The sequence below is a fragment of the Notamacropus eugenii genome, chromosome 1 (assembly GCF_028372415.1).
Source record: "Notamacropus eugenii isolate mMacEug1 chromosome 1, mMacEug1.pri_v2, whole genome shotgun sequence".
NCBI classification, from domain to species: domain Eukaryota; kingdom Metazoa; phylum Chordata; class Mammalia; order Diprotodontia; family Macropodidae; genus Notamacropus; species Notamacropus eugenii.
Genome location: NC_092872.1, coordinates 162,715,250 through 162,729,034, shown reverse-complemented (window position 1 = coordinate 162,729,034; position 13,785 = coordinate 162,715,250).

Here is a 13,785-nt window from a genome sequence, read left to right as displayed (position 1 = left end):
AGGGGAAAGAACATGGGCACAGCAAGTTGGAAAATGGCTGGAGTAAAAGGGCATGGTCAGAGCTAAATAATGAAGTTTTACCATTCAGAACACCTGGGTCACAGAGGAAAATGGAGAGCTTTTAAGTAAATATTAGTGGAGGCAGAAAGAGAAGCACTATGGTCACCAAAATATGTTACAGATCGTCTGAACAGAAAAAGGAAATAGAGAAGATGTTTGGGAAACAGATTACAAGCCTAGCTCAAGGTGAGTAATGGCACCTGAGATAGGAAAGATGTCTTGAGGCCTTTCCCCATGCAAGTAGGCTAGTTTTTCTTTAAAAGGTATTGGAACTATCTTAATTGACTTAGGGCACTGAAAGCTCAGGCTTTTGATCAAGCTTTCTGATGGCCTGAGTTTTAAAAAAAAAAAAATAGGGGGGCGGAGCCAAGATGGCGTAGTAGAAAGACGCACATACACATAGCTCCGAACCCACAACCCATAGAACAACTACAAAGAAGTAACTCACGGCGAATTCTGCACCCAGAGGCCACAGAACATTGGAGCGAAGGAGATTTCTGTTCCGGAGAGACCTGCAAACCTCTCGTAAAAGGTCCTTCGTGCTGCGGACTGGGCGCCGGGACTGGGAGCTGAGTACAGCCCTGCCGTGGTCACGGCACCGAGAGGAACAGATCCGAGCGGGCTTCAGGGACGGGATCTCCAGCGGCCGCACAAGTACCTCCACCCACAGGTGACGGGGGTCTGTGAGAGAGTCCCTTTGGTGGGTCGAGGGGGGAGTGGGGTGCCCCCATGGCTCGGGCCCCCTCGGGAGACAGAAGCTGAGGGGCAGCGGCAGACCAGGGCTCTCCAAGCAGGCAGGAGCCTGGATCCATTGTTGAAGGTCTGTGCATAAACTCCCTGAGGGAACTGAGCCTGAGAGGCAGCCCTGCCCTCACCTGAGCATCTGAATTTAATCTCACACTGAATAGCAGCCCTGCCCCCGCCCAAAGCCCTGAGGCTGGAAGCAGCATTTGAATCTCAGACCCCAAACACTGGCTGGGAGGATCAGGAGGTGAGGTGGGTGTGAGGAAAATATTCAGAGGTCAAGTCACTGGCTGGGAAAATGCCCAGAAAAGGGAAAAGAAATAAGACTATAGAAGGTTACTTTCTTGGTGAACAGGCATTTCCTCCCTTCCTTTCTGATGAGGAAGAACAATGCTTACCATCAGGCAAAGACACAGAAATCAAGGCTTCTGTGTCCCAGCCCACTCAATGGGCACAGGCCATGGAAGAGCTCAAAAAGAATTTTGAAAATCAAGTTAGAGAGGTGGAGGAAAAGCTGGGAAGAGAAATGAGAGACATGAAGTCAAAGCATGAACAGCAAATCAGCTCCCTGCTAAAGGAGACCCAAAAAAATGTTGAAGAAAATAACACCTTGAAAACTAGCCTAACTCAATTGGCAAAAGAGGTTCAAAAAGCCAATGAGGAGAAGAATGCTTTCAAAAGCAGAATTAGCCAAATGGAAAAGGAGATTCAAAAGCTCACTGAAGAAAATAGTTCTTTCAAAATTAGAATGGAACAGATGGAGGCTAATGACTTTATGAGAAACCAAGAAATCACAAAACAAAACCAAAAGAATGAAAAAATGGAAGATAATGTGAAATATCTCATTGGAAAAACAACTGACCTGGAAAATAGAGCCAGGAGAGACAATTTAAAAATTATGGGCCTACCTGAAAGCCATGATCAGAAAAAGAGCCTAGACATCATCTTTCATGAAATTATCAATGAAAACTGCCCTGAGATTCTAGAACCAGAGGGCAAAATAAATATTCAAGGAATCCACAGAACACCACCTGAAAGAGATCCAAAAAGAGAAACTCCTAGGAACATTGTAGCCAAATTCCAGAACTCCCAGGTGAAAGAGAAAATATTGCAAGCAGCTAGAAAGAAACAATTCAAGTATTGTGGAAATACAATCAGGATAACACAAGATCTAGCAGCTTCTACATTAAGGGATCGAAGGGAATGGAATAGGATATTCCAGAAGTCAAAGGAACTAGGACTAAAACCAAGAATCACCTACCCAGCAAAACTGAGTATAATACTTCAGGGGAAAAATTGGTCTTTCAATGAAATAGAGGATTTTCAAGCATTCTTGATGAAAAGACCAGAGCTGAAAAGAAAATTTGACTTCCAAACACAAGAATGAAGAGAACCATGAAAAGGTGAACAGCAAAGAGAAGTCATAAGGGACTTACTAAAGTTGAACTGTTTACATTCCTACATGGAAAGACAATATTTGTAACTCTTGAAACATTTCAGTATCTGGGTACTGGGTGGGATTACACACACACACATGCACACACACACACACACATAGAGACAGAGTACACAGAGTGAATTGAAGAGGATGGGATCATATCTTAAAAAAAAAATGAAATCAAGCAGTGAGAGAGAAAGATATTGGGAGGAGAAAGGGAGAATTGAATGGGGCAAATTATCTCTCATAAAAGAGGCAAGCAAAAGACTCATTAGTGGAGGGATAAAGAGGGGAGGTGAGAGAAAAACATGAAGTCTACTCTCATCTCATTCCACTAAAGGAAAGAATAAAATGCCTACTCATTTTGGTATGAAAACCTATCTTACAATACAGGAAAGTGGAGGATAAGGGGATAAGCAGAGTGGGGGGGGATGATAGAAGGGAGGGCATGGGGAGGAGAGTGCAATTTGAGGTCAACACTCATGGGGAGGGATAGGATCAAAAGAGAATAGAAGTAATGGGGGACAGGATAGGATGGAGGGAAATATAGTTAGTCCTATACAACACAACTATTATGGAAGTCATTTGCAAAACTACACAGATTTGGCCTATATTGAATTGCTTGCCTTCCAAAGGGAAGGGGTGGAGAGGGAGGGAGCTAAAGAAGTTGGAACTCAAAGTGTTAGGATCAGCTGTAATGTTCTTACCACTAGGAAATAAGAAATACAGGTAAAGGGGTATAGAAAGCTATCTGGCCCTACAGGACAAAAGAGAAGACAGAGACAAGGGCAGAGAGGGATGGTAAAAGAGAGAGCAGATTGGTCATAGGGGCAATTAGAATGCTTGGCGTTTGGGGGGGGGGGGGAGAAAAGGGGAAAAATTTGTAACCCAAAATTTTGTGAAAATGAATGTTAAAAGCTAAATAAAAAAAAAAAAAAATCTCTTTGGGAAAAAAAAAAAAAATAGCCAGGGCATGAGGAGTCAGCAACTTCTCCCATAGTTTTCTGATTGATGGACCTTCATGGATAACACAAAGGCAGGAAAATGGTGCCCAAATGAGTCAATATTATATCTTTGCTAAATATCCTTCCCCAACTATGGCTAAGTGTTCTTCTATTTGGTAACTATTAGGTCCTCTACAAGTGTTTCATTTGATTCCAGTCTTGAATTTGAGCTACCAATCAGGTCTGCCCTATTATAGCATGTTAAAGAGGTAAATAATAGGTGCTAGAGGGATTTAAATTAAGCTTACATTTTTCTGACCAAATCAGAGCCGCTAATAATTTCTTGACTCTCCTTAGTGTTGAAATCCTTCAAGAGGTGGAAAAAACAAAGAAGAAAACATCGGTACTAGATCTAATTCTCACCAAGAAAAATTGGTGGCTGTGATAGAAAGCATGAGTCCCTTTGAGGGAAGTAATTACTATACCTTTGAATTTATGATCAAGAAAGATGGAAAGTCAGAAATATTCTAACATGCACCCTCAATCTGAGGAGAGTAGATCTTAAAAGGTTAACAGAAAGGATAAATAGAATCCCATGGGTTAAAATTCTATAAGGAAAAGCAACAAAAGAGGAATAGGAAGTTCTCAAGAATGAAATTCAGAAGACACACAGAAAAATGGTTCCAGTGAAGGAGAAAGGAGAGCGGTCAGAGAGCTGAAAAGTAAATTTGTCAACTAACCTATATTTTTTAAAGACATGCAAAAGATAGAAGCAAGGCAGGGTACAATGGATGGATGCAAAAACATGGCACAACCTTGTACTAATATTCTGAGGAGTTCTAACATTTAGAATGAGCTGAGACTGATGAGGAAAATTAGTCACAAGAAGAATTTTTTACAAGCTATATTGGGGGGAGGAAATGATAAAAAAAAAAAAGGATAAGATTGACATTCAGAATGAATGAAGCTATAATGGATGACTATGTAAAGGTAAAGATACCGAACTCTTGTTTCTCTTTGGGGTTTTTTTTTTCTGCCAGGGAGAACGATCACCGGACTTGAAAGCTCAGAACAAAAAAAATGGCTAACAGAAAGTTGATACCCAAGAAAAGTAAGGAGATTTTAGGAGAGTACATGGCTCTCCTTAACTAGTTCATCACTAGTATACTCAAAGAACTGAACACTAGTCAGTGACCTTTGACGGATTATGTAAAGAGTTACAGGAAGAAGGAAGAAATGTAAATATCCTGATTTTTTAAAGGTGACAAGAGGGAAAAAATGGCATATACAAAGTATAGGCCAATTAGCTTGACTTTAATTCCTGGAAGAATACTAAAATGTGGATGAATGAATAGAGAGTAGAAAACTGGTTCAATGGTGGGACCAGGAGTATGCTAGAACCAACTCAAACTGGCTCTTGACCCCATTGTTAAATTTTTAGTGTGTGCCTTTCACCTCAGACATTGGTAAATACTACAAATCAGAGATTTAATTTATTGTTTTGTTGATTTCTATACTTAAGAATGTGATGTAGAAAATGTCAAAAATATAGATTAAACATAAAGATGGGTCAAGTGCCCATTTCCCCCACACACACTGAGCCACTTATTAAACATTCACCTACCAGCATATGCTATTGTAGGACCCAAAGAATATTATTAATAACTCAATACCAACTTGGTTGAACATTTTGATTGCTGGGTTACAGGGAGCTGTTCCTGGCTTTGTTCTGTTTAATATTTTTAAAGATGAGTTAGATAAAAGTTTGCATATGATACCAACTTGGGAGGAATACATGATGCATTGCCAAGTCAAGTCAGGATTTACAAAAGGACTCAATAGACTAAAACACTGGACCAAATTAAATAAGAGGAAATGTAATAAGGATAAAGGGAAACCCTTACATTTGGGTTCAAAAAAGTCTATTTCAAAAATGTAAGTTAGAGGCTAGAATCAAGGGTGGGGAACCTGTGACCTCAAAGCCTCATATGGCCCCTCTAGGTCCTCAAGTGACCCTTTGACTGAATCCATTATTTAGGCTACATACAGGAACTAGAGGGCCATATGCGGCTTTGAGGCTGCGGGTTCCCCATCCCTGATGATGGCAATTGATCTTAAAAAAAAAAAAAAGATCTAGGAAGGAATTTTAAAGGAATGCAAACCATACTAAGTCAGGAGAATTACAGTGCTCTAGATTAGAGAGGTGATTATGCATCTGTTCTCTCCCATTGCCACACCACTCTGCGTTCCCTTCTGGGTATCATGCTTAAGAAAGACATTGACAGGGATAGAGCATCTAGAGCAGGGTTATCAGAAAGGAGGAAGACCTCAAGATCATTCCATAGGTGGAAAGATAGGTAAAAGAAATTTAGGATACTTAACAATGAGAAGGTAAGACTTTGGAAAAACATGAATAATTGCTAGTATTTACATAGTGTTTTACATACATTGGCTCACTATTTTCAAGAATTTGAAAGGCTGTCCATGTACTAGAGACTGGAATTCTTCCTCTTCTGTCTGTGTCCATCCTTAGCTTTTGAAGAAGACCATGACAGCAGAGAAATGATGACATGACTTCTTAGCCCTTAGAGGAAAGAGTTTCCTCTCACCCCTTAGAGGGAAGAGCTAGGAAAAAAGAACGACAGATGAATGGTTGATACAAAGATGTATTCTAAGACTTGAGGTGAGGACAAACTTCCTAATAATTATCCATGGGTGTGCTGGAGCCAGCTCATGCAGCTTATGCTAGCCAATTGTTAAATTTTCAATGTGAGAATTTACATCTTGGAAATGATGAACGCTACAAATCAAAGACTGATTTATTCTCTTGTTGATTGTTTGGACCTAAGAAAGTGATGGAGAAAATATTAATAATGCAGATTAAATTTTTAAATGTATCACAGGTATTTTTTTTCAGAAAGCCAGTTTTTAAACATTTATTAAAAGGACACCCTTGACTATGGTTATTTAAAAAATAGTGAGTTCTTCATTACTGAATCCTTTCCAACAAAGGCTGGATAACTACCTTAGTTCGGTATAGTTTGGACTACTTGGCCTCTAAAGGCTCTTCCATTCCTTTTTGGTTCTGTGATTCTTGTTTGATCATAATAATGTCCCATAGAAGCTCTGACCCCCCCCCCCCCCATCCCTGGAGCCTCACCTCAACTCCAAGGTTACTGAGAAGATATACACGATAGTTTAATGAATTCAGATCTAATAAGTAGCCATTACTGGATGCCAACTTGGAAGGGAAATCACTAATGAAACACCCCGGTGGTCTGTCCTTGGTCCCATCTTGTTTAATATTTTTATCAGAAACTTAAAGACCTAAATGGTACAATTATCACATTTGCAAATGTTGAATAAGTCAAGTAATAAAATGGACAACAAAACTGAGAGTCAAAAAGACCTTGCCAGATGAACTGAATCTAATAAGAATAGAGAGACATATATAATCCAACACTCAAAATTTAAAAATAACTGTACAAAAGGGCAGCTAGGTAGCAGAGTAGATCCCAGTCTTGAAGTCAGGAGGACCCGAGTTCAAATCCTACCTCAGATACTTACTAGTTATGTGACCCCTGGGCAAGTAATTTAACCCCCATATTATGCAGATAATATTGCCATAAAAAAAATAATAACTGTACATGTACTGGATTGAGGAGATTTTTTGAGACAATAAGGTATAGTTGAGTTTTCTAAGGTAGAGAGAAGTAAAAGAGGGGGGAAAAGAACCAATAATATATCTGAAGAATGCCAATAGAAAAGGAATTAACAGGAAGGGAGGTAAACCAGAAGTTCTCACAGAGGTGAGCACGGGGTGGTAAGCAGGGTCAACTACAACAGAAAAAGCTGAAATGGGACCAGGAGACTGGATTAGGTCACTGGTCCTCTTTGGCAGAGTCGTTTCAGTGAAAGCAAATTGGAATCGTAAGTAGTAAAAGAGTTAATAAGTAGAAGTAGCAAGTACAGATAATTCTTTTACAAAGTTGCAGTAAAGTAATAGAGAGAAAGATCATGGTAGGCTAAATTGGCAGCAAGGGCCAGGGAGGGGTTATTTTAAAACAGGGACCTAAGCGTGTTTATAAGTAGAAAAGAAACCCACAGAGAAGAGAGAGATAGAAGACAGAAAGGAAAGGGGCAATAATTGGTGGGACAGGAATAGGATTCCTAGGATCAAGAACACAAGTGGAGATTAAACTTCAAAAAAAGGAAGGACAGGCAGGCATTCCACTTAGCCTTTGTTAGGGTAATAGCCATTTTTATCGTTTTATTACAAATAATGTCTTCTATCTCCAGCAACTTAACACAGTGAGACTTGGTGTTTGTTGATTAATTGATTGGAACAGTATTATTTTATCTTCAAGACTGACTAATATCTAATAGGATAACTACTATGGGCCATTATTGAACTATATTTTTTAGAGTATATGTTTAAAAAAAGAAGTAGGATGGTAGAGTGAACAGCAGACCAGCCTTAGAGTCAGGCTGGATTTGAGTCCTATCTATGAAACTTATTAGCTGTATAGTCCTGGACAAGTTTCTCAATTTCTTCAAACCCCAGGCAATCTAATAAATTTCAGGATAGTCATTGCCTATGCTAGAGGGACTTTCTACACTGGGAGTCCCCCTTAATTCACAGACCTAGATCTCTACTTAATAACAACAAATTGCTAAAATAATGTGAGAGTTTTGACTTAGGAACAATAGACTATACACACACAGAAGTTATCACTTTAAAGTCAACCAACCATCATTTAAATAGGCAAGTATGTCCTACTGACATCCCCAGCCCAGAGAGAAATAAAAATTGTAAATGGTTTAAGAACAGGTGTTACCAAAGACACAATCTACTAATCCACCAACCATTCAAGGATACTAATAAAGTAATAGATTGTCACTCCATAAAGTGCTGTTGGCCATAAAAATAGTTCGTCAACATTAAGCGTAAATACTTTTGGGAAGTGACTTCACAGCTTCCTGTTGTCAGGAAGTTGCATATTTTCTACTGTATTTGGGTGAAAGTATGTTTGCAGTAACCAGTTAGTAATAAAAAACATCTTTGAAAGCTATTTTGAACTTTCTGTATAATGCATCTAGGGATATTTCTCACGGCTGATTGCCGTTATTTCAAATAGTATTTGCATAACTTGGACAAATTTCCCATTCTGCTTGGAAATGCATGATTTCACAGTGCCCTTTGGTGACATCATGCTTAACAGAATTACAAGAAATAAAAGGCACCCTGGGTTTACTAGTTTTTCAAATATAATATCAACACGTATATAAATAAACATTATAGAATATAAACATCTAATAAGAATGTAAACTGTTGAAAAGAGATGTCAGCTACAGAAATATACCTTGGTCCAAATACATTTTCCAACGCTTAAAGCTGTCACTCTTTGACTTCCTCTTCTCCCAAGTCATCCTAATCTGGGAACCCATTTTGAACATGAATATCTAGAATAGTTTTGACATTCAAATTGACAAAATTTAAATCTAGAAGGGACTTTGGAGATCCTAGACAATACCCTCATTCTACAGATGCAGCTGTGAGGGGTTACCCCACACATATAACATGGGGTGCCGTCAATGAGTTATGGCTCAAAAGGAAACAGAATAGACCTAACTCTTTTGCCCACCTCCCATTCTCCAAGAGAAATTTTAATTTCTGTCAGAAGGAAAAACAGGAGGCTGAAGAAACCTCCTTGTTCTCCTCAGAGAGAGGGTGCTAGGTTAAAATCATATCTATCATCAGCTCTCTTAAATATTATTTGTCTAGGAGGTGAAGTTTCCAGGTTCTATCTAACTTTTGGTCACTGTTTCATTTATGGCAAAGAAAAGTAGGACCCCCAAGCTTTATATCCAAGGCTTTACCCCTTTCCCACTAAATACCAATTCTACAATGAACACATATAGCAAATAGCAATTATCAAAGAAAACATGTATCCAAATCAAATAATAAAACAAAAATCAAAGAAAGTATATGGAACTATATAACAGACAATACAGAGTGAAGGAGCTCTCCCATTGGGAGAGAAGTAATTCAGCTCAACAAGATGGAGAGCCCTAGATTTCTCCCAAGGAGAAGTTCCCCCAAAGTCTCTAGTGCAGGACTGGGGAACCTTCAACCTAGAGGACCTCTAGGTCCTCAAGTGTCAAGAAGTTGAGACCCTGAAAAGGACTAGACCAAAATCACGTGCTTTGTTTCTAGTAGGTCTCTTGAGTCCTAGTTTTGCTACTCACCTTAGCATACAATCCAGCAGCTTTACAAACTGGAACATCTGTGATACAGATTCAGTCCCTGGCAAAGTGATGTACTAGGTTGAATTCTATAGCTTGGAAAAGAGGTCAAGTTTGTTCCCAGTGGTAGAAATGGGGAGGTGGGGGGAGGGAGGCAGTCTAGAACTTCACAGCCCCCCCAATATGTAGCACATATTACAGGAGATGGATGATTCAATAGTAATATATTTAGAGTCCCCTACTGCTAAATGTCACTTCCATCAAAGCTCACATCATCCTCCTCCCCTTCCCCCCACCGTGGAACATTGAACATTGCCCCTGGGGCACAGAAGAGAGAACTTTTCACTTATCTTGCTCAGAACCAGACTTACAGGTCATTTCATTTTCTACCCTTCCCTCTTCCCAGCTCCCCTTTATGTACTGTCTTCTTCCAATTGAATAGAAGCTTCATGAGGGCAGGGATTCCTTGCTTTTTGTATTTGTATCCTGGTTTTTTAGCTCAGTGTCTGGCACTAATAAGTATTTAACAGATGCTCTCTCTTTTTATAGAAGACCAATATATAAAAAAAAACTTACCAGCCTCTGAGGATAAATAGTTCCTACATTTTTAGTGTCAGTTGTCCCACTCTTTGTGGCTCTATTTGGGGTTTTCCTGGCAAACATACTGGAGCTCATTTTACAGATGAGGAAACTGAGGCACACAGAATTGTGACTTGCCAGGGTCACACAGCTAGTAAGTGTCTGAGGCCAGATTTAAATGATGAAGATGAGTTTTCCTGATTCCAGGTCCAGCACTTTATCCACCTAACTGCACCTTATAAAGATAGAATTACAAAGATAAAATAGCTAACTTTGCTTACATGAAACTGAAAAGCTTCTGCACAAACAACATTAACGCATCTAGGATGAGAAGGGAAGTAATGGAGTAGGAAAAAAATCTTTGTGTCAAATTTCTCTGAAAACAGTTTGGTATCCAAAATATATAAGCAATTAACATATAAGGAAAGAAGAGTAGTCATGGCAATGAGTCCCATGTATAGAAAAGGGCCCACATGGCAAAGCTATCTTCCCCCAAATGTAGAAGTGTCATGGTGTGGCTAAAAAGGAGGCAGAATAGACATATCTAACCTCTTTTCCCCCTATCCATCTTCAAGGAAGACTTTTATTACTTTTAGGAGAGGAAGCAGAAAGTTGAGCCCAGAGGCCATCACTGCTTTCCACAGAGGTAGCAGCAGGCTAGAAGTCTATCTATCTGCTCCCATAAAGATTGCTTATCTAGGGGATATGATTTGGTCACTTTATCATTTTGGGGAGGAAGGGGACCCTAAGCTCTATGTCCAAGGCTTGACTCTTTATTTACCTAATAATAGTTCCACAATGATCACATATAGCAAATATCAAAGAAGTTCATTTGTCCACATCATAGCAAAGCACATATCAGAGAAGGTATATAGTAGAATATATACCAGATGACACATACTGAAGAAACTCTCCCACTAGGAGAGAGATAACTCAGCTCAACCAAAAGAAAGGGTCCTGGATCTCACCCAAGGGAAAATTCCCAGCATTTCTAGAGTTGTTGTTGTTATAGGGACTTAATAGAGACTGCCTGCTCCTCCTGAGTCTTCCCAAAGTCTTTTCCTTTAGCAATCTGAAGTGGGGTTGGGCTCTTCCATCTTTCTCAGAGCTGGAAGCTGGCTAGACCAAGGAAGAAGACTTGAAGCTTGGATGAAGTAGGTGGTCTCTGGAAAACTGAAGCTCTCTGTTCTCACCAACTCCACCCTGCCTCTCATATAGGGCAGAGCCTTCATTTCCACCAATAAGGAGAGAGTCCTATAACAATGGGCCTTGGAAGTTACAAACAAACAAGAAGATAGGCAGATATATAGATACAAGGGCTGGGGTGTATGTGTGTGTGTGTGTGTGTGTGTGTGTAACTGATAACCATCCCCCAATGGGCAGCTAAGTGGCATAGTGGATAGAACACTGGGTTTAAAATCAAGAAGACTCATCTTCATGAGTTCAAATCAGGCCTCAAACATTTACTACCTGTGCAACCCTGGCAAGTCATTTAACCATGTTTGCTTCAATTTCCTCATCTATAAAATAAGCTGGAGAAGGAAATGGCAAACCATTCCAGTATCTTTGCCAAGAAAATCCCAAATGGGGTCACAAAGAGTCAGACATGACTGAAAAATGACTCAGCAGAAAACAGGTAAATGGTCAAAGGATATGAACAAGTAGTTCTTAAAGAAGAATTGCAAAATATTCACAGCCACATGAAAAAATGCTTTCCATTAATGTTAACAAAAATGCAAATCAAAATAACCCTGAACTTTACCTTTACCTCACCCCCTGCAAATTGGCAAAGATGGAAAATAAAAAAGAAATACTCAGTGTTATTGGATGGGATGTGGAATGATCTAATTGTGATTTGGCTGTTGTTTGTCCTTCATTTTTGGAAAAGGATCGCTGACATCATTATAATCGAGTAATGTTTTGACTCGTGTGTGTGAATTGGATTTAAGTGAGGCAGAGCTGCCCAAAGCTGTCAGCCTCACTCTCTCTTCCAGAGTCACTGAAGTCCAATGGGAAGGCAAAACTCAGGACCATTGACCCACATAAGATTGTATGTCATCTTGGGGAGGGAAGGGGAGAAAATTTAAAACTTATGGAAATGATTGCTGAAAACTGAAAACAAATAAATTAATAATTTTTAAAAGTCAGGACTCTTGGCAATGGACTGAGATGCAGCGGAGGACCTTGGCATCTTCAATGTCTGACCAGTCTTTAAGTACTCCACAGTGCCTGCTTCTACTGCCTTTAATTCAATGTGTATTGGTATAATCATTTTGGAAAACAATCTGGAATTATGCAGTTTTGACCCAGACAGAGAGAGAGAGAGAAGAAAGAGAGAGACAGAGACAGAGAGAGAGAGAGAGAGACTCCATTATTGGGCTTATACCTCAAGGAAGCCATTGATAAGAAGAAAGTCCCCATATACACCAAAGTATTTATAGCAGTACTTTTTGTAACAGCAAGGAATTGGAAACAAAATACATGCCCATCAATTGGGGAATAGCTAAACAAATTGTAGTGCTTGAACATAATGGAGTAATTACTGGGCTTCAAGAAATGGTGAATGTTACGATAATCATGGAAAGATCTACATGAACCGATTAAAAGTGAAGTTAAGCAGAGCCAAGAAAACAATGAATTCAGCAATGTCAATGGAAAGAACACACACCAAAAAATCAAAAGCAAATGTAACAAAATTATAAAGATCAAGCAGGACTCAAAAGAGAAAGAAGAGGACACGCCCAAGCCAGGCTTTCAGGGAAGTGCAGTGTCTAAAGGAGTACATGCTTTCAACTTGTACTGATTTTTTTTTTACTTTTTCTTGTTTTTTGTCTTTAAAAAAATACTATTTGCTACATGGGATAGATCCCTGGGAAGAGGAGAGGGATGGATACTGGGGAAAACTATAATGATGCCAAAAATAAAAGATATCAATAAAAGCTTATTTTAAAAAAAGATTCAAATCATTGTCTTAAAGTGTAGAATTATCTGGATGCTAAGAAAACACCCTAATTTCCCACCCATCCCCAGTAGGATTACCAGATAAAAGCACTAGAATAATGCCTACCTATTAAAATACCTTCATTCTGAGTTAGGGTCCAGTGATTACACAGTAGGTTAAGAAAGCCTCCCTCTTAGGAAACCGTACCTTCTTAATGCATGGGCTTTCCACGAGACACTGGTGGGTGTGTTCTCCTGTACTTGGTTTCTGACTAGATAATGGCAGTGCTGATGCCAAGGAGATGGCATAGCTCATAAGCCACCATGATAAATGAACATGATAAGTGACAGGGAGAGAGTCTTCGTGAGATCCTTGATCTCAGATCTCAATGATGCCTCCTGCTGCCTTAGGAATATGTTCTGCCTGATTCCATGATGACTTCCCTGTGTTTATTTCTGCTTCAGATTCCTTTTCTCACTTCCCTGGATTTGGTTTCTTGTAGAATTCTTGCTGAACTGAACACAGCATTCTTTTGTAAACTCCTCTAATCACAGGTTAAGCCAGGCCTTCATTCTAAAGAAAGTTCTTACCCACAAGGCCTATTAAGTACACCACAGGGTCCTATACCCTTGTTGAGAAATTCAGTAGTATTATATCATACCCCAAACCAAAACTTTCAAGGAACCATTTCTGAACAATTAAAACTTCTAGTCAAGGATAGTAGGGGATGTCTATAAATCCTGCTACCAGGGAGCTTGAGGCTGGTGGATCACTTCGGCTTTGGAGGTCAAAACTACAATTAAGCTAAAGTTGATTAAGTATCCACACTAAAT